Source organism: Neovison vison, chromosome X (assembly GCF_020171115.1).
Source record: "Neovison vison isolate M4711 chromosome X, ASM_NN_V1, whole genome shotgun sequence".
In the NCBI taxonomy this organism is placed as follows: Eukaryota; Metazoa; Chordata; class Mammalia; order Carnivora; family Mustelidae; genus Neogale; species Neogale vison.
The window spans coordinates 93,031,404-93,052,089 of record NC_058105.1 but is presented as its reverse complement, the minus strand read 5'-3'; the positions used below and the strand labels follow the sequence as shown (position 1 = coordinate 93,052,089).

At 37.4% G+C, this 20,686-nt stretch overlaps 1 pseudogene; it reads left to right on the top strand.

Annotated features, from left to right (window-relative positions):
• Positions 1-425: 425 nt before the first annotated feature.
• On the top strand, positions 426-17,851 carry LOC122896662 (annotated as a pseudogene).
• The last annotated feature ends 2,835 nt before the right edge of the window (positions 17,852-20,686 follow it).

Genomic DNA, 20,686 nt, shown 5'->3' with positions numbered 1-20,686 from the left:
AGCTTAAAGTGACTCAGAGCAACAAATGTGTGTAACACTGATGTATGTGGGTGGACAAGAAAGAATAATAAACAACAAAAAATTTCCATTTAACTATATACAGTTATTATACAGTAACTTCATATTCACTACATAAAAATCTTCAGTCTTCTCTTTATAAAAAATAATTTTTTTTTCCTAAGGACATCTTCTGATGGAGAGTTTATGTTCATAAAATGTGAGTGAGTGGCTGGTTCGTATCCTTGTTTTTTTAATCCTCTTATCCTTTTTAATCACAATTGAAGCGATATATGCATGAACTTTGCAAGGCATAAGAAAATATAATTTACTTGACATGATTTGGGGAGAGAAAAACTGAAATATATGAAACATCACTCAACCACATTATTTAGAAAGAAAAAAATCAGAGACACTAATTGCCCATGATGGCTATTTATACAATGCACCACGAGAGTGAAGGGATACTGGCTGCTCTTGAAATAGGCAGTTTAAATTTGATCCAGAAGGCAACCAGTGGAGCCAGTAAAGACACATAATCTGGGAGGTGACATGTTTTCTCTGTTAAAGTTCAGCTATTGAGAGGGTAAAGAAACAGGAATAGGCCCAAAGTCTTATTTAGAAACCTCAAATGAGACTGTAGAGTGGGAAAACTTTGTCCTCTTTCCTATGTCATTCTCTGCTTCATTTCCTTCCCTCATTTGCCCACTGCCCAGAGGATGACCCTTAAGTGTCCCAAACTCAACTGGGCCATGACTTCTGCAAGAGAACGTTCCTCTCTTTCCTCCACATCAACCAAAATGTACTTGTTTTCTGTCTTGATCTTCAAAGGTTGGCTCAGTGATTAATTAGCTATCATCTATAATCTAATAAACAAATTCCCATAATGATTCATGGACTAACGGTAGTACAAGGAGAACCTATCCATTTTGCATTTCTATCTGGGTATCACATAGGAAGGTCCTATTTGTCTCGATGGATCCCATTAGCGTGGACACTAAAACTGAAGTCAATAAACGCAATGAAATAAAAACACCTGTGTTTTAAGGATTCTTAGCAGTTCCCAAAAATGTTGTGATGGGATGAAGAGGTTTCGCTGCCAAAACATTTTGTTCATGGTGTTGAAATTAGAGGATGCCTATTAGACATTCTTCCAAATATATGCGCTTGCTTGAAATTCTCAAAAAAAAAAAAAAAAAGCCTAAAGGAGTCACCTTTGAATTTTAAGTTCTAAAATAAAGATAGATTTTTATCTTTCCCTGATGGAATGTAAGCTCTAGTTTCTATTTCTCATGTCATTCCTTTAGGGCGTATGCTTGAAATGCCACTGGTCTCTAAGCCACAAGGTATCTTTGTTTTGACCCACTGCCAAGCAATATTAATTGTCATCAGAGTTAAAGATGGCCGACACAGCCACACAAAACAGCTGAACCCATTTGTGTCAATGGATGGAAGGCTCATGGCAATGGTATGGAAGGCTCACCGCCAGGTTCTCCAAAAAAAATCCTATACCCACCCCCAAGTGACCTTCACACCAAGAACACCAACATCAAGAACGGTGGCTAGCCTTGACATGTGAGATTATTCTGGGGAAGGCAATGAAAACTAAGTTCAACTAGTAGTACTTGCTCTGTACCAGGCAGTGTACTAACATGCTTTCCCAGACCTTTGTCTCCTTTACTCGTCACAAACACTGGTGTGGTGGATATTAGAATTCTCCAGTTCTCAAAAAGAACCCTCAAAATAGGGGTGCCTGTGTGACTCAGTCTGTGAAGCCGCTGTCTTCACCTCAGGTCATGATCTCGGGGTCCTGGGATCGAGCCCCGCATTGGGCTCCTGGAACAGTGGAGAGTCGGCTTCTCCCTCTACCTCTGCCCCTTCTCCTGATCGTGATCTCTCTCTGTCTCTCTCAAACAAATAAATAAAATCTTTTTAAAAAGAAACCTCAAAAAAGAAAAAAATGACTTGCCACCTAAATTAGGAAGCGGTTGAACCAAAACGGGCTCCAAGACCCATGCTATTTCTTCTAAATGAGTGTGGTTCCACAGACTAGCAACATTAGTATCACCTAAGACCTAGTTAGAAATGCACATTCTTGGGCCTTGCTCCAGATCTATGGGATGAGAAACTCAAGACAATTTCAGAAGCTCAGCAATTCGTGTCTTAATAAGCCTTCCCAGTCACGCTGATGCTCCTTAGTGTTTGGAGACTCCCCATCCAGACCGCAAATCCACCATGACTATGTCCAGGGATGAGCTCACCACAGCCTGGCCTCTTCCATGGGGCATTTAATCATTATAGGCCCAGATCCAAGCTCACTCCTCTGTAACCACTCAGTTCACAGACCATCTCTTCCTCTTCTCAGTCTCAATAGTCATCGTTGTCTCAATCATCCTTTTGTCAATTTATTACTTGCGTCTTAGGACAACTCTCCCACGGGGAACTAAAGCTCTTAGATCTTTGCGGTGATTTAATTTTTCACATTTGTCTTCCATTTAACAGTGTCTGGCAACATGGCTTGCATAAAGCACCAAGCTTCATAACTCTTTTTTTCTGTGATGAATAGATAAAACAGAAGCACTAACAATCACTTTGTACACCACAAGAATAGTGGGATATTCTCAGTCTCCAGAGCGCCTATTAAATGAACTGCTGACAAATGAGAATGTGTCCTCCTTGAGGCCAGGGCTTCTTAAACTCTACTGTGCACACAAACCACCTGAGGATCTTGTTAAAATGCTAATTCCACCAAGGATGCTGAATTCCTATAAGCGCCTAGGTGATGGCCATACCACTGGTCTGCAGACCACACTTTGAGTAGCACCGGTAGGGTGCCCATGATCTTGAAGGGTCTGAATGCCGTGGCACAGGAAGAACAGTTGAGGTTGGGCCCTAGGTGAGTGGTTTTGGATATCTGGAGGCGAGGGTAATACATGCACCTTTGGCTGGCCCGAGGGCAGTGAAGGGAAGCTGTAACACATGCCAGAAATGTCAGCTATAGCTCAATGGTCAGGAGCTTCCAAACAGTCAGAATCATGTATGCTGTAAATGGGTAGTCCCAAAATAGCTGCACATGTCCCACCTCCTCCAGCCCTGCTAGTGTTGCTACAGACAAGGGAACCGCTGGGCAGAGGCACCACAGGGCAGAATCTTGAATGGGACCAGTTGGACGAGGTGGTTCCAGGACCCATCCAGCCATGCTGAAGTACAGTCCTTCCTTCCCCAATGAGGAGCAGAGAGACAACATCTCTTTCTTTTTAACAATGCTGTCCATGTTCCAAATATAGGTAAGACATATATTCTGAAGAAAATAGGAACTTATAAAAGTGTAAAGGAAAAGTGAAAGTTGATGAATTCTTGATATAAAATTTTGAACTCTGATTTTTTCCCTTTAGCATTTATATCTTAAGTAACTTCCTCAGATCATGAAAAATGCTTCATAATGCTTCTTGGGGAGCCTGGGTGGTTCAGTCGGTTAAGCATCTGCCTTCAGTTCAGTTCACGATCTCAGGGTCATGGGATCGAGCCCCGTGTTGGGCTCCCTGCTCAGTGGGGAGCCTGCTTCTCCCTCTCCTTCCTGCTCCTGCTCTCTCAGTGTCTCTGTCTCTCTCTCCCTCTCTCCAATAAAAAAATGAAATCTTTTTAAAAAATTATGCTTAATAACTGCATCGTATTGTTTCTGTGTACATACTGAAAAGGATTTAGTCAACCCCTAACTGTGGGCCATTCTTGCTATTCCCACATCTTCCCTATTTTACATAATGTTACAAAGATTTACTTAGTGAATAAATCTTGATCTGCACCTCTGATTATTTCCTAAAAATGCCTTACTGGTGTATGGATACTTTAAGGCTCTACATAGATATTCCCCAATTGCTTTTCAGAAAAGTTGCACCACAGAAATGAGGGAAAGCCCCAATTCCCTATTTTCCTCAGCAATAGGGCAAATACCCCTTTTTAAAAATTTATCGCATTGATTTCATAGAAAGAAAACCTTATTATAGTATTTTATTTCTTTAATTACATTTAAGGTTAAATATAATTTTAAATTTGTCAACCATTTTAATTTCTCTGTTTTATGATTGAGTTCTTCACTTATTTTCCATTAGTTCTGGAACATTCCTTATCATATTGAAGATAAAGCTGATAAGCCATTATGTGTTGTAGCTGCTTAAAATATTTCCTGTCTAATTTTATGTTTTTGACATTCCAAACTTTTAATTTCATTATCAAATCTATTAATCTTTTCCTGTTGCTTTCAATTTTTCTTATTTTTGGAAAGTTCTCCATTCAGAGTATACTTAGTAAATGTTCAATTTTTATGGTTTGGATTTTGACAGTGAACTTTAATCCACTTATAATTAATGTTCAGGTGGGCTATTCGGGTTTCTTTTCTGAAGAGCTGTTTTTCTACTCAATGTATTAAATATAATGGAATGTTATTCAGCCTGAAAAAAGAAAAAAGTCTTGTCATATGCTACAACAATGATGAACCTTGAGAACATTATGCTAAGTGCAAAAGGCAGCCCCCAAAATACACATTACATGATTCCACTGATCTGAGGAATTTAAAGTAGCCAAATTCATAGAAACAGAAAGTAGAATATGGTTCCCAGGGGCTGAGGGGAAAAGGGAAGGGGGAGATGTGGCTGGGGAAAAGGGAAGGGGGAGATGTGGCTCAGTAGTTTTAGAGCTCCAATTTTGCAAGATGAGAAAGTTCTAGAGACCTGTTCAACAACAATATGTCAACACTGGTGTACTGAAGAGTTAAAAATAATTAAGATAGTACATTTTTATGCTGTATTTTTTTAAATAATTAAAACAAACAAACAAACAACAACAACAACAACAACAAAAACCTATGGCCCTTCCATGATGTAAAAAAGAAAACAAGACCAAATTTCTTGGAAAATTATTTATTTCCAGCAGAAAGGAAATGTGGCACTCTGACTCGTCCAAGTTCCACAGATTATAAATATGTTTCCACTTACCATTGTATTTTATAAAGACTTTTTAAATGCCATTATTATTCTGTAAGTAACAACCTTTATTTGAAAGCTTAGAGCAAGAAATCAAAATTCAAAAGATTTTGCTCAATGGCAAACACATCTAAATAAATTAGAAGCCAATTAATATTTCATATAAAAATTCCAGAATAAAATTGTCTTTTTAAAAGAAAAATAAAAGAATTACCTTATCCTATATAGTAGTACTACTTGTCATTTCTGTTCTGTATTTTATGATCTTTGCTACATAGTCCTGTAAATAATATCAAATAAAAATAGTGACACTGGTCACCCCTGCTTCATTTAAGATTTAACATGAATACTTTTCATTTCTCACCATTAAGAAAGTGGTTGACTATTAATTTTTTTTAAATTTTAAACAGTTTTTTAAAAGATTTTATTTATTTATTTGACAGACAGAGATCACAGGTAGGCAGAGAGGCAGGCAGAGAGAGAGGGAGAAGCAGGCTCCCTGCTGAGCAAAGAGCCTGAGCTCAATCTCAGGACCCTGGGATCATGACCTGAGCCGAAGGCAGAGGCTTTAACCCAGGCGCCCCAAGTTGACTATTAATTTGAAATGGAGTTCTCTATTCTACTAAGTGTTCATATACATTGCTAACTTTTGAAATAATTTCATAAAAAATGAGTGGAGTTATCTAGGGTATTGATAGCATTCAATGTGCAGATCACACACCTAATGCTGAAGAGTGGATTATGTCCAAAATCCTTATGCTGAAGCCCTAACTCTGAATGCTGACTGTCTTTAAAGATGGGACAATTAGGAGGTAGTTAAGGTTAAGGAAGTCGTGAGGGTGGGACCCAATCTGCTAGGATTCGAGTCCTTGCAAGAAGAGACACCAGAGAGCACACTCTCTGTATCTCTCTCCCCACCATGTGTGGACACAGTGAGGAGACGGCCTTCTTTTTTTTTAATTTAAAAAAAATTTTTTAAGGTTTTATTTATTCATTTGAGAGAAAAAGAGACAGCATAAGCAGGGGGAGAGGAAGAGGGAGAAGCAGACTCCCCACTGAGCTGGGAGCCTGACGTGGGGCTCAGTCGCAGAACCTGGAGATCATGACCTGAGCTCAAGGCAGACACTTAACAGACTGAGCCACCCAGGTGCCCCAGAAGATGGCCTTCTGAAGCCTGAAAGCCAGACTTCAGCAGAAACTGAGCTGCTTGACCTTGATCTGCGACTTCCAGCCTCCAGAACTGTGAGAAGACATATTCCCACTGCTTCCGCCGCCCAGTCTGTGGTATTTCTTTATAGTACCCCAAACCAACTACGCAATCTAAAGATAACAATATGTTAACTGACTTCAAAAAATCCACTGGTTTTTATTCCTATCATGTAGCCTGCTTGATTAGAACAGGTGACTCATTTACTATACTGTGAGATTTGGGTTTGTGATTATTTACTTAAGACATTTTCCTGTATATTTCTACGTGATACTGAATATTAAGTTCCCTTTCACGCAATTTTTTTTTTTTTTACCAATTATGGAATGAATGTTACACAGTTTTTCCAAACAAAACAAAAGCAGGATGCTATTTTTGTGTGGTGGTGAAAGGGCACACACTCTAGAACCAGATTGCCTAGGTCTGAATCTGGTTAACCTCCCTATGCCTTTTTTTCCCCCAACATAACATGATAAAAACTGTAACTATCTGAAAAGTGTATTAGAGGATTAAATGACCTAATATATATCAGGGGCTTAAGAACAATGTTTGCCTGATACAGAATTCATAAGGGACTAAGTTTTGCTTCATTTTTTTCCTCTTTTTTAAATCTCCAGTTATGACATTTTTAAAACAGTAAAAATTATCTTTTTTAAAAATTTGAAAAAACTCGATAAAACTGTCTCCATTTGCCTATATTATTTAATATTAACACAACTTCTGTTTTCTTCCTCAAATATGGAACTACCCAGTTTCTTTTTAAAAAAGATTTTTCCAATTTCTTACTATATATGTGTACATAACATTCTCCTATAATTTTATAAAGCTCCTGCCTATATCCTTTATTGCAAGTATGATTCTCCCTTTAGGTTATTTTAATATAAAAATTATAATATATGTAATTTTTATATATTGTAATTTTTTAGGACTGGCTTATGGATTTTACTACAAAATATTTATTGATTGCTCTTTGTGATTTCTGATTTTAAATTCATGGTTTTCTTCCTCCAGGTTTCGATCACTTTTGGTTTTTAATTTGTTTATATGAATACTTACTACGTTAATTTACACAGACTGACTTCTTTATAAATCTAAGGCTATGAATTTACCTCTTGTGGTATCATAAAAAGATACTTGGTCTTTGGCCCAATCCCTGACACAGAGCCCCTAAATTCACTGTAACTTCCTAAATGATAGGAGCATCTTTTATTCTAATGAAGCAATTCTTTGTAGGTTCCTAGATAGTTTCAGGAAGGAGGCTGGTCACCAGAAAGATGAAGCCTTGATTAGAAACCTAGAACTTTCCGCTCCATCTCCTGTAAACTCCCAAAGGTAGAGGGAGGGAGCCAGAGATTGAGTTAAAACTTGATCATGCCTGTGTGATGAAACCTCCAGACAAAACCCTAAATGACAGCATTCAGAGAGCTTCCTAATTGAATACATTCATGTACCAAGAGGGTAGTGCATCCCTACTCTGTGGAGAGTTGGGACCCTTCAAGACCTCACCCTAAATTACCTCTTTATCTAGCTGTTCATTTGTGTACTTCCTAATATCTTTTATTATAAGCTGGAAAATGTAAGTGAATTGTGTTCCTGAGTTCAGTGAGACCTTGTAGCAAATTCTTAAACCTGAGAAGAGGATCATAGGAAGCGCCGATTTACAGCTGGCTGGGTCAGAAGGATAGGAGGCCCAGGACTTGTGACCAGCATCGGAAGTGGGGGCAGTCTTGTAGGACAGAGCCTTTAACTTGTGTGGTTTATGATAACTCTGGGTAGTTAGTATCAGAATTGAATTGAATTGTTGAACACACTGGTTGTGACCAGAGATCCAGGGAACTGGTTTGCTGGTACTGGAAAACACTGAAGACCTCTAAAAACAAGTATGTTCAAATCCTGTAAGTTTCATAGTTCATTTTGGTTTGTTTTTTTTTACAGTATGTACATGCTCTCCTCTCTAAAATAAATAATCTTTAAATATCATACAATTTATTTCTTAATCATACCTCAATAAAGCTAAAAAAAATAATGCATTTCTTTTTGGTGATACTACAGTTTACATATTCATTTACCTGTAGGTTGAAATTCAGGTTGTTTCCAGTTTGGGGCTGCTATAAATAAAACTTCTATGACATTTGTGTGCAAACCCTTGTGCGGACACAGGCCTTCACTTCTCTTGGATAAATACCCAGGAATAGCATGGCCGTGAGGATGGATGTTTAACTTTTTTTTTTTTTTTTAAGAGAGAGAGAATGAGAGATAAAACACAAGAGAGGATAGAGTCAGAGGGAGAAGCAGACTCTGCGCTGAGCAGGGAGCCCAATGCTGGACTCGATCCTGGGACTCCAGGATCACAACCTGAGCTGAAGACAGATGCTTAACCAACTGAGCCACCCAGGTGCCCCACATGTTTAACTTTTTAAGAAACTACCAAACTATTTTCCAAAATGATAGCGCCAGTTTACATTCACACAAGCAGTGTTCAGTCCCTCCACATCCTTGCTAATACTTGTTATGATGTAATTTTTGATGCTCTATTAGGTATGTATAGTTATCTCATTATACTTTTATATTTTTTAAAGATTTTTAAAAAAAAATTTATTCGGGAGAGAGAGCGCAGATGGAGAGGGAGACACAAATTCTCTGCTGAGTGAGGAGTCCAACATGGGGCTCCATCCCAGGACCCTGGGATCATGACCTGAGCTGAAGGCAGAAGCTTAACTGACTGAGCCACCCAGTCACCCCTTGTTATGGTTTTAATTTACATTTCCCTAAACTATTCATGTGCTTACTTGTCATCTGTATACCTTGCAGTGTGATGTTGAACAAAAGTGTTGATGATGGAGGACAGCTGGAAGAAAGGCAGACAGGGACAAGGGGAAACCACCCTTGAAAGGATTTTACACCGCCCTGGTGTGTGAGGGCACTGTGGAAGGAGCTTGAGATTTTCTCTCTCCCTCTCTCCCTCCCCCCACAGTCTGTCTCTCTCTCTAATAAATAAATCTTTTTAATAACCTAGTTTTCAAATTAAACCCTTAATTCTTATTAAAAAAAAGTTTTAAATACATTTGTAAGAAACAATACAAAGAAATCCCATGTATCCTTTATTCAGTTCCACTGATGGTAACGCCCTGAGAAACTATGGTACTGTGTCACTCCCAGGATACTGACATTGATAAAATCAAGATACGCAACATTTTCACCACCACAAGGATTCCTCAAGGTGTCCTGTTGTAGCCACGCCCATTTGTCCGCCTCTCACCCTCCCCACTACCCCCTTTATATCCTGGCAACCTCTGATCTGTTCTTCATTTCTATAATATTTTTCATTTCAAGAACGTTATATAAATGGAATATTACAGTCTATAACCTTCTGGGATTGGTTTCTTTCACACCGTATAATTCTCTATAGACCCATCCAAGTTGTTGCATTGTATCAATTATTCGCTTATTTTTATTGCTGGGCAGTATTCCATAGTACTGAGGTATTGTGGCTTGTTTAACCATTAGCTCACTGAAAGACCATAGGTTCTTTCCAGTTTGGGACTATTATGAAGGAAGCTGCTATAAATATCCACATATAGCATTTAAAAAAAATTTTTATGTATTTATTTGAGAGACACAGAGAGAGTACAGACAGGAACAGAGGGAGTGAGAAAGAATCTCCAGCAGACTCCCCATCAAGCACGGAGCCCAATGTGGGGCTCAATGCCACAACCCTGAGATCATGACCTGAGTCAAAACCAAGAGTCAGACACTCAACTGACTGAGCCACCCAGGTACCATCCCCCTCCTTCTTAAGATTTATTTATTATAGGGAGAGAGAGAGAGATTGCATAATGGTTTTCATGTGAACATATGTTTTTGTTTCTTTGGAATAAATGCCCAGGAGTGGGATTTCTGGGTCATGTTGTAGTTACATATTTAGTTTTTAAGAAACAGCCAAACTGTCTTACAGAGGGGCCACACCATTTTACATTCATCCAGCAATGTGTGAGTGATCCAGGTTCTCCACATCCAGCCTGGATTTGCTGCTGTCACTATTTCTTTTTAGACACTCTGATAGATGTGTGGTAACAGTGCACTGCAACTTTGTTTGCATTTTCCCCAGTGGCTAAATGATGTCAAGTGTCTTTGGAGGTGTAGATGTTTCATCTCTATATCCGCATTGGTGAAATCTCTGTCCCTGTGTCTTCTCCATTTTGTTGTGGATTGTTGGTCTACTGTTGTGACTGCTTTATATATTCTAGATACTAGCACTTTTTTTTAAACATTTATTTATTTTATTTATTTATTTTTAAGATTCTTTATTTATTTGACAGATCACAAGTAGGCAGAGAGAGAGAGAGAGAGAAAGAGAGAAAGAGGAAGAGGCAGGCTCCCTGCTGAGCAGAGAGCCCGATACGGGGCTCAATCCCAGGACCCTGGGATCATGACCTGAGCCGAAGGCAGAGTCTTTAACCACTGAGCCACCCAGGCTCCCCTAATATTTATTTATTTTGGAAAGAGCAAAAGAGAGAGAGAATCCCAAGCAGGCTCCAACCAATAAGGGACTCAGTCTCACAACCCTGAGATCATAACCTGGGCCGAAACCAAGAGTCAGGTGCTTAACTGACGAACCCCCTGGGACCCTCCAGATATTAGTACTTTGTTGTCTATATGGTTCGCAAAGATTTTCTCTTGGTCTGTAGTTTGTCTTTCCAACCTCTTAACATCCTCTTAGTCTTTTGCAGCACAAATGTTCAAATTTGATGAAGTCCAATTTATCTTTCTTTTTTTTTTTTTAATGACTCACACTTTTGGTGTCAAGCTGAAGAACTCTTCACTTACCCTTTATTCCTTTAATCTGAATATCTCCTCCTGTTTTTGTTTTTTTCTAAAAGTTTTATGGCTTTACATTTTACATTCAAGTCCATGGCCCATTTTGAGGTGATATTTGTATAAAATGTGCAGTTGAAGTCAAAGCTTTTTTGATTTTTATTTTTTGGGTTGCTTGTTGTTTCTGTTTTGTTTTTTGTTTTTTTTTTGGCATATGGATGTTCAATTGCTTCAGCACCATTCTGTGAGAGGCTCTCCTTCCTCTGCTAAATTGCTTCAGCACCTTTGTCCAAAGATCAGTTGGTTATAATTGTATGGGTCTGTTTTGGGGTTCTCTATTCTTTTTCATTGATCTGTGGGTCTATTCTTCCACCAGTGCCAAACATTCCACCAGCAGCTATGTACTAAATATTTAAATCAGATTGATTCTTCCTACTTTGTTTTTTTTTTCAAAATTTTTATACCTATTCTAGTTCCTTTCCTATTCCTATTTCCTATTCCTATATAGGCTTTAGAATAATCTTGTCTATATCTACAAAAATTCTTGCTGAAATTTTGATAGAAATTGCATTAAATATGTATATCAATTTGTGGGAATTCACACCTTTCCTATATTGAGTTTTCCTATAGGAAAACGGTCAAGTGATCGTTTGGTCAAGTGATATATATTTTTTTATTTTTTTAAGATTTTATTTATTTAATTTGACAGAGATCACAAGTAGGCAGAGAGGCAGGCAGAGAGAGAGGAGGAAGCAGGCTCCCTGCTGAGCAGAGAGCCCAATGCGGGGCTCGATCCCAGGACCCTGGGACCATGACCTGAGCTGAAGGCAGATGCTTTAACCCACTGAACCACCCAGGTGCCCCGTGATATATATTTTATTGAGGTGAAATTCACATACCATAATATTAATAATTTTAAAGTGCAAAATTCAGTGGCATTTAGCACGTTCACATTTTTGCACAGTTTCCATCTCTACCTAGTTCCAGAATTTTTCATCACCCTAGAAGAAAACCCTGTATCCATTAAGCAACTACTCCCCATACCTCCCTCCTTCCAGTCTACTCAGCTTTCTGTCACTATAGATTAACCTATTCTAGATGTTTCATATAAATAACATCATATAACATGTGACCTGTTGTCTTTGCCTTCTTTCACTTAGCAATATGTGTTTGAGGTTCATCCACATTGTAGCAGGTACCAGTACTTCATTCCTTTTTTTTTTTTTTTTTTAATTTTTACTTCATTCCTTTTTATGGCCAAATAATATTCTCCAACATGTTTATACTACAGTTTCTTTATCCATCCATCCGTTAACAGATATTTGGGTTATTTTCACTTCTTGGCTGTTGTGAATCATGCTGCTATAAACATTTGTGCATAAGTATTTTTTGAGTACTTTTTCTGCGTTCAGTTTTAGAAGATATTTTCATTGGGTATAGAATTCTACAGGGTCACTTTTACCATTTCAGTACTTTAAATGTATCAGTCCATTATGTTCTTGTTTCTGATGAAGAATCTGATGAAATCATTATTTTTGTTCCTCTGTGCAAAATGTGACATTTCTCTGGGGCTTTTTTAGGACTTTTGCTCTATATATAGTTTTGAGATATTAATAGTGTTCCTTGGTATAGTTTTCTTCATATCTATTGTGGATAGGGATTTTTTTTTAAGATTCTTATATCCATTTGTTTCCATAAAACTTGGAATCCTTAGGCCATTATTTCCCTACCTTTCTTCTGCTCTGCTACTATAATCACACATTAGAGTGCTTCAAGTTGTCCCATAGCTCACCAATGTCCTGTTAATTTTTCCCAATCTTTTTATTTTCTGTATTTCAGATAAATCCTATTGCTATCTCCTTAAGTTCGCTAATCTTTTCTTCTGCAAAGCCTATTTTGTCATTAATCCCTTTCATTATATTTTTCATCTCACCTCACACATTGTAGTCTTTATCAATGGAAGTTTCAGTTTCATCCTCCATGTCTATCCTTAACTTTTTGATCATATGGAAAATATTTATAATAGCTGTTTTATTGTTCTTGTTGGCTAATTATAATATCTATGTCAGTCTGAATCAGTTTCTATTAATTGCTTTGTTCTTTCATTGTGAGTCAAAGTTCCCTTTTCTTTGCATGCCTGCTAATTTTTTATTGGCTGCAAGACCTTGTGAATTTTACCTTTATGGGTGCTGAATGTATTCTTATAAATATTCTTAAGCTTTTTTTCCTGGGATGTAGCTACATTACTTGGAAACAGTTTGATTCTTTAGGTCTTTTATAATAAATTATAAAATTTATTATATGAAATAAGAAGCATGTATTAACTAGAGTTAATTATCCCTCATTACTGAGGCAAGAACCTTCTGAATACAATATTTTATGAACTGTGAGACCTTGCAGTCAGGTCATTGAACACAGGTACTATTATCAGCTCTATGTGAACACTAGGTACTGTTTCTTCTAATCCTTTCAAATGGTTCTTTCCCCAGACTTAGGTAGTTTCCTTGGACATAAGCACTGCTCAGTTCTCAGCTGAATACTCAAGGGGCATTTCGAACATCTTTGAAGTTCTAAATCTGTAGAGTTCTCTTCTCTCATATAATCTGCCCTGTGAACTCTAGCTCCACCGGTATTCCTGGACACTCAGCCTCATCCTCCAGCCAGGAAGTCCACCATATTCTACTTGGTTTACTTCTTTCTGTGCCATAGCCTCAAAACTCTCTTAAGGCAATAATCTGGGGCAATAATGGGGTTCTCCATATTTGTTTCCTGTCTCTCATGTATCACTCTTCTTCGTTGCCTAAAATCCAGTGTCTTAAAAAGCTCTGTTTCATATATTTTGCCCGTTTTTCTGTTGTTTTAGGCAGGAAGGTAAATCTGGCCAAAAACAGAACTCTAACAGTAATGATTTTTAAAATTATTACTCTAAAATGAAAACAGGATATCAAAGAGATATCTGTACTCTCATGTTTATTACAGCATTATTCACAACAACCAAGATATAGAAATAACCTCAGTGTCTATCAATGGGATGCATGGATATATGTGTGTGTGTGTGTGTGTGTGTGTATAAATAATACATATGATACGTATGGGATATCATTTGCCAGGAAAAAGAAGGAAATCCTGCTATTTGTGATAATATGTATAAAACTTGAGGGCATGATGCTAAGTGAAATAAGTGAAACAGAGAAAGATAAATACCATATGATCTCATTTTTTAAAAGACGAACTCATAGAAGTGGTTACCAGCGGCTAGGGGATGGGAGAAAGAAGAGATGTTGGTCAAAGGATACAGATGTACAGTTCTAAGATGAATAAGTTCTAAGGATCTAAAGTACAACATGGTGATTATAGTTAACCATAACATATCATATACTTGAAATGTGCCAGGAGAGTAGATCTTAAATGTTCTAACTACAAAAAGGAAACAGTAATTATTAGATGTGATGGAGGTGTTAGCTAATGCTACAGTGGTAATCATTTTGCAATATACAAATGTATCAAATTAATACTTTAAACTTCTATAATGTTATATGTCAATTATAAATTCAATAGAGCTGGAAAAAATACTATTCCAAGGATATTATTGCCAATTTGAGTGCATTATCTTCAATGGCTCCTTCTTATCACTTCCTGGGGGTCTTAGTGTTCTTACAGCTTGAAGCTACTCAACATTGCGTGGATGTCAATCTCAGACTGTTAGAAACTAGTAATAAATTATATCACTAAATAACATCCAGAATTTTGTGTGTATTGGACAAGCCCTCCCTATCATTCCAAAATCCTCCTGGCCTCTCCTCTTACTGCAGTCACCACTGAAATGACCAGTTGCTTTCAGAATTGGACTGGTTTTATATTGACGCAGTTGGACACTGTTTCTCCTTGGCTAGTGTCATACATGTTCTATTTCCCTCCCCGAGGCTTTTCTTCCTCTCACAGTAGGAATTCCTTCTGCATTCCCACATGGACAACTAGAAAATGTGAGGGAGTTTAATACTCGTAGGGTCACTCTTGATCACTGGAGAACAGGAGACAATAGGTACATGATTCTGCCTTTGATCCCTAAACAGTTCTGAGACTCATTTTTTCACACTTTACAAAAGATCCCAGTTGGATGGATTAAACACCAGTTTTCTACAATGGTGGCCAACTCTATTTGTATGTGGATTGGTTCTTGTCCTCCTTCTCTGTTCCACTTCCTTTTTAGGCACATCAGCTTCCTGAAACCGTATTTCTAAATAAATTACCTGTTCACAAACCTTAATCTAAGAAGCTGCTCTTAGGGAAGCCAGACTAAGGCAGTAGAGCATATATTTACATTTACATGCATATATCAATATATTATAATAACCAGCTTCAGTGTGGTTATGCAATGATACTTGTGACAACTAATGTGAAATCAGTAATGGCATCCATGAGATCTCTGAAAGGTTACTGCAAATGAATGGTGAGTTTTTGGAAGTCAAATTTAAAAACCAAGTCAAGCATTTATTGAGTGCTTACCACATGTAAGGCATCATGTCAAACACTGAAAAATAGTTAAGAAGTATGTTGTATACAGAACCAAAGAGGAAAATGTTTAGCAGAATGCTTACTTTTAAAATACAAATTAGAACATTACCAACTAATATAACTATATAACACTGCTAAAAAAAAAAGTTACATCTTTTTTTGTCTCAAAACAACAAAATAAAACAGATGACATATATGACGCTATAGTTTTGGAGACACAAGACATCAACTAACAAAGGGCAGTGATCTCTGAGAGATAGAAAACAAATGAGACCAAGCACCGGGCTGGCTCAGTCAGTAGAGCATGAGACTCTTGATCTCAGGGTCATGAATTCAAGCCCCATGTTAGCTGCAGAGTCTGGTTAAAACTAAACAACAACAGCAACAAATGAGACAAATTCTATTGTTTCCCAGTTTATAGCCTGGAGAGAATTTCAAAAATGCAAAAAAGAAGGATCTCAAGCAGACCCTAGCAGCCTGCCCGAATTAAGCAGACAGAACTTGGGAGTTCAGAAAGGTCAAGGAGACTAGAGTTCTCAAGGCAGAGTATGAGTAAGGAGAAAACACAAAACAGAACTCCAAAGATGTGTAGAAGGTCCCACTTCAGTCTTCCACCAAGGACTGATCAGGGTATGCACAGAAAAGAAATATTTGAGACCAACCAAAAGAGGTAACATAAAACCCATTCTCAGAGGTCACACAAGGCCAAGAATGGTTCCTTATATTAATTTTCAACTGCTGTGGAACAAATTACCACATACTTAGTGGATTAAAATAAAACCCATTTATAAGTTCACAGTTCTGTAAGTCTGAAGTCTGAATGTAGGCTACCTGGGTCCTCTGCTCAGGGACTCACTGGCTGATGCCAGGACACTGGATGGGCTGGGTCCTTTCTGGAGGCTCTGAGGTTGAATCCACTTCCAGACTCACTTGTTGTTGTAAGAATTTAGATCCTTGTCGTTGTTAGGACTGAGACACCATTTTTTCATTGGCTGTCAGAAGGGGCTGCTCTGATCCTAGAGATTAATTTCAGTTCTTTACCATGTGACCCTGTCTACTTTCAAAACCAGCAAGGGATAATTTCCTTCACGTTGAATCCCTCCCTCTTGCACATCAAATTTCTTTTGTCGGGAAGAACCTAGTCCTCTTTCAGGACTCACCTGATTAGATGAGTCTCACCTGGGGGAATCAACCTTTCTTGACATCAATTGTGCAGTATTTTAAAAAAAGACTTCATTCGGGGAGGGACTATACTCATTGAAGAGGGGATTATATAAAGGTGTGGGTCACGAGGAGTCATCTTAGAATTCCACCTACCACATTCCTGTTCCCACCAGTCAGAGTAGAAAACTTCATTAATGGTGCAGAATTGGGTAGAGTACTCAGTTTTTGCCTCCGTATTGTGAAAAAATTAGCCCTAGGGGCACCTGGGTGGGTCAGTGGGTTGAGCCCCTGCCTTCTGCTCAGGTCATGATCTCAGAGTCCTGGGATCCAGCCCCATATCAGGCTCTGTTTCACAGGGAAACTGCTTCCCTCTCTCTCTCTCTCTGCTCTGCCTTTCTGCCTACTTATAATCTTTCTCTCTGTCAAACAAATAAATAAAATCTTGAAAAAAAAAAAGAAATTCTACTGTGTTCAGTGCGTTGATTTAAAAAACTAGCCCTAGACCAAATGTTGCTTTTGTCCTAACAAAGCTTAAAGGAGTAATTTGAAAGGATAAAATGTTTCCTGGTAAATTAATCAGCCTCAGAACAAAGCTCAGGAGTGTTTATAAGATCACAAACATAGGCCTTTCTGCATCACTCATGGCAAGCAACAGGTGGGAGCAGGGGATTCCGCTCTGAGGGTTCACAGCCTACTGCTTTGTCACCTGGATCCCAATGCCACTGAGCTCACTCCTGCTTCTTGGTCAAGAGAGCATGGCGGGGCAGAACCATAACAGTAGGTGTCTGCAGGGGTCTTTTCATCAGGTACCATATTTACTTCCACCACAAGAGACGGAGTGATCCCAGCTTCGAGAACAGGCCTCAAGAACCAAGAAAGAAACAAAAGCTTGCCAAGGAGAGAACTGGACTTCTCAAGTTACTAGACTTTAAAGATGGTGAAGCTATTCAGAAGTTCTTCCCTGAAGAAAAGTTGCCAGCTTGAGGTAAATACGAGAAGGGTGTAGACGATCTGACAAATGCAACTGTTGTGTGTGGATGGCCACAGCACTTATTGCAAGTGTTACAGCAAATTCTTCTGCTGCCAATGTTCCAGATGCTTCTGACCAAGCTTCCAACAATTAGTCAGGGAAATTATAAGTGCTCAGAGCTTGGCTGAAGAGGATGTGGAATGAGAAACAAATGTCAACATAATAATCTCAATGAAAAATATTTTTTAAAATCTTAACTCAGGAGATGAGCCGCTCTGGGGGATAAAGGCAAATAAGCTTGTGAAGGACTGTCCTGCACTGAAACCTACCAAAGTTAATTTTTTTTAATTTAATTTTTACTTTGTAAAAATTACTTTAAAATTTACTTAAAATTACTTAAAAATTTACTTTAAGTTAATATTTACTTTGTATAGATTGATTTGTCTGTTTTAGTTCTTTTTCCCAGTGAAAAGTATATTTTGATAGAAAGCTTTTCATTTTATAAATATGCTATGAATTACCAAAATATGGAGTTATTTTATTACTAATATGTGCAATTAAAATGTATATATAGGGGCGCCTGGATGGCTCAGTGGGTTAAAGCCTCTGCCTTTGGCTCGGGTCATGATCCCAGCATTCTGGGATCAAGCCCCACATGGGGCTCTCTGCTCAGCGGGGAGCCTGCTTCCCCCACCCCCCCAGCCCCCAGCTCTCTCTGCCTGCCTCTCTGTCTACTTGTGATCTCTGTCTGTCAAATAAATAAATAAAATATTTTAAAAAATAATAAAATGTATATATAACATCACATTACTATGTTAAAAATATTCAATATTCAGTTTTGAAAGATAGGCAAAAAAAAAGTACAGGAGAAAGCTAAAGAATGTACACTTTTCAAAAACTACTACATTCTGCTCTATGTAAAAGAAGTAGGTGGAGATTTACTTTGTTTATCAAAACTAGGCATTAAAATCATTGAGAGATTTTTAAAAAGGAATGCAATATATTCAGCACCCACAAGCTGAGAGCCAAAATGTTTGGCATTTAATAAAAAATTAGCAAGCAGGAAGACATTATCCATAATGGAGATAAAAATGTATCAGTTGAAACGACATAGAAATTGCACAGATGATAGAATTAGATGAAAAGGATATTAAAACCACTATTATAACTATATACGTTAAACACAGGAAGCTAGAGGAAAAAATTTAACATGTTAAGTAGAGATGTGGAAGATATAAAAAGACCCAAATCCAACGTCACCTATAATACATGAGATGAAAAATACAATGGTTATGATTAATGGCAAATTAGGTATCACAAATAAAAATGATTAGTGAACTTGAAGACATTTCAAAAGATAGTATCTAAAATGAATAATACACAGGGAATAAAGAATAAAAAAGATAAACAGATTATCAGTGAGCTGTGGGACAACTTTAAAAAGCTTAATATACATGTAATGAGAGCTGCCAATGGAGAAAAGAGAGAGATGGGAACTAGAAAAAATTTGAAGAAAACATGACCAAACATTTTCAAAATTGGTATGGAAACTGTAAGTCTATAGATCCAAGAAACTCAATGAACCCTAAGCAAAACAGAACTAACCCACATCTCATAAACAAATTTCTTAAAACCAGTGGTAAATAGAAAATGTTAAAATTAGTCAAAGAAGAAAGACATATTACATAAAAAGGAAAAAAATGTAATTGACCATTTCTCATGTGAACAGCATAATACAGAAGTGAGGGGAATAATGTATTTAAAATACAAGAAAAAACTTTCAATTTAAACATTTATACCCTATGAAAATAACTTTCAAACATAAAGTCCAAAAAAAAGACATTTTGAGACATTTTTTTAAAGCAAAATAATTCATCACTAGCTGACCCACAGTACAAGTCCTGTTAAAGGAAGTCTTTCAGGCAGAAGAAAAAATGATTCCAGATGGAAATAAGGATCTGCACAGAAGAATGAAAAGCAAAGGAAATGGTAACTGTGTATATAAATATATGGTTTTTTCCCTTGTCATTTTAATCTCTTTAAAAGATAATTGGCTGTTAAAAATAGCAATAGAGTGTGGAGTTTATCATATATGTAAAAGTAAAGTATACAACAATAGCACAAAGCTTAGTCGGGGAGAAATGGAAGTATACTATTTTAAGATTCTTATACTATCTGATACAGTATGATATGTACCATACCGTCACTGGAAGGTAGCTGTACCAAGTTTTAGTTGTATTCTGTACACCCTAAACCAACCAACAAAATAAGAAAGAGTTACAGCAAAGCAGTCTAGACTAAGCCACTGTAGCATAAATAATTCCTTTGAGTTGAGGGCATCTGAGTTTCTGAAATCCTTTATTTTCCTAAAAACAAAACCTCCAAAAGAACTCAATTGTCATAAATCCCCTCCCAGGGAACAACTCAAATCTTCTCTTTTTAGAGTGAAGTCAGCACCACACCCAAGCAGACATTGTAACAAAACTATCATATCTCCTATCTATTCTCCTAAGGGCCCATTTAGCTTTCCAGAAAGTCATTTGTTTTTCAACAAGTGTTCTTTCTCCCCACCCCCACTTCTAAGAAGTCATTTGTTGTTCCTAAAGTGCCTTTGTGCCCCTCCCCATCCACTATTAAGGTGGTAAATGAGCCCCAAATTCTAATCAACAACTTGAGTCACATTTCTTTGTGTGAGCCTATAATTAAATCAGTTTTTTTTCTTACTAATCTGTTTTTTTTTTTTATTTTAACTTGTAGGCCTCCAAGCCTTAAACATAAGAGGGTAAAAGAAACATTTTTCCTTCCTGACAATGGCTACTAATCCAACAAATGAGATAAGATGGAATCAACATTTTTCATTTAAACCAAAAGAAGGAAGAAAAAGGAAACAGAAAAATAGGCAAACATAAACAAATAGTAAAACAATAGATTTAAATTTGATCTTATCACTAATAAATGATAAATAATACTAAATACTAAATAATACTAAATAATCTAAATGCATCAGTTAAAAAGATGTAATTATCAAGTCAAATAAAA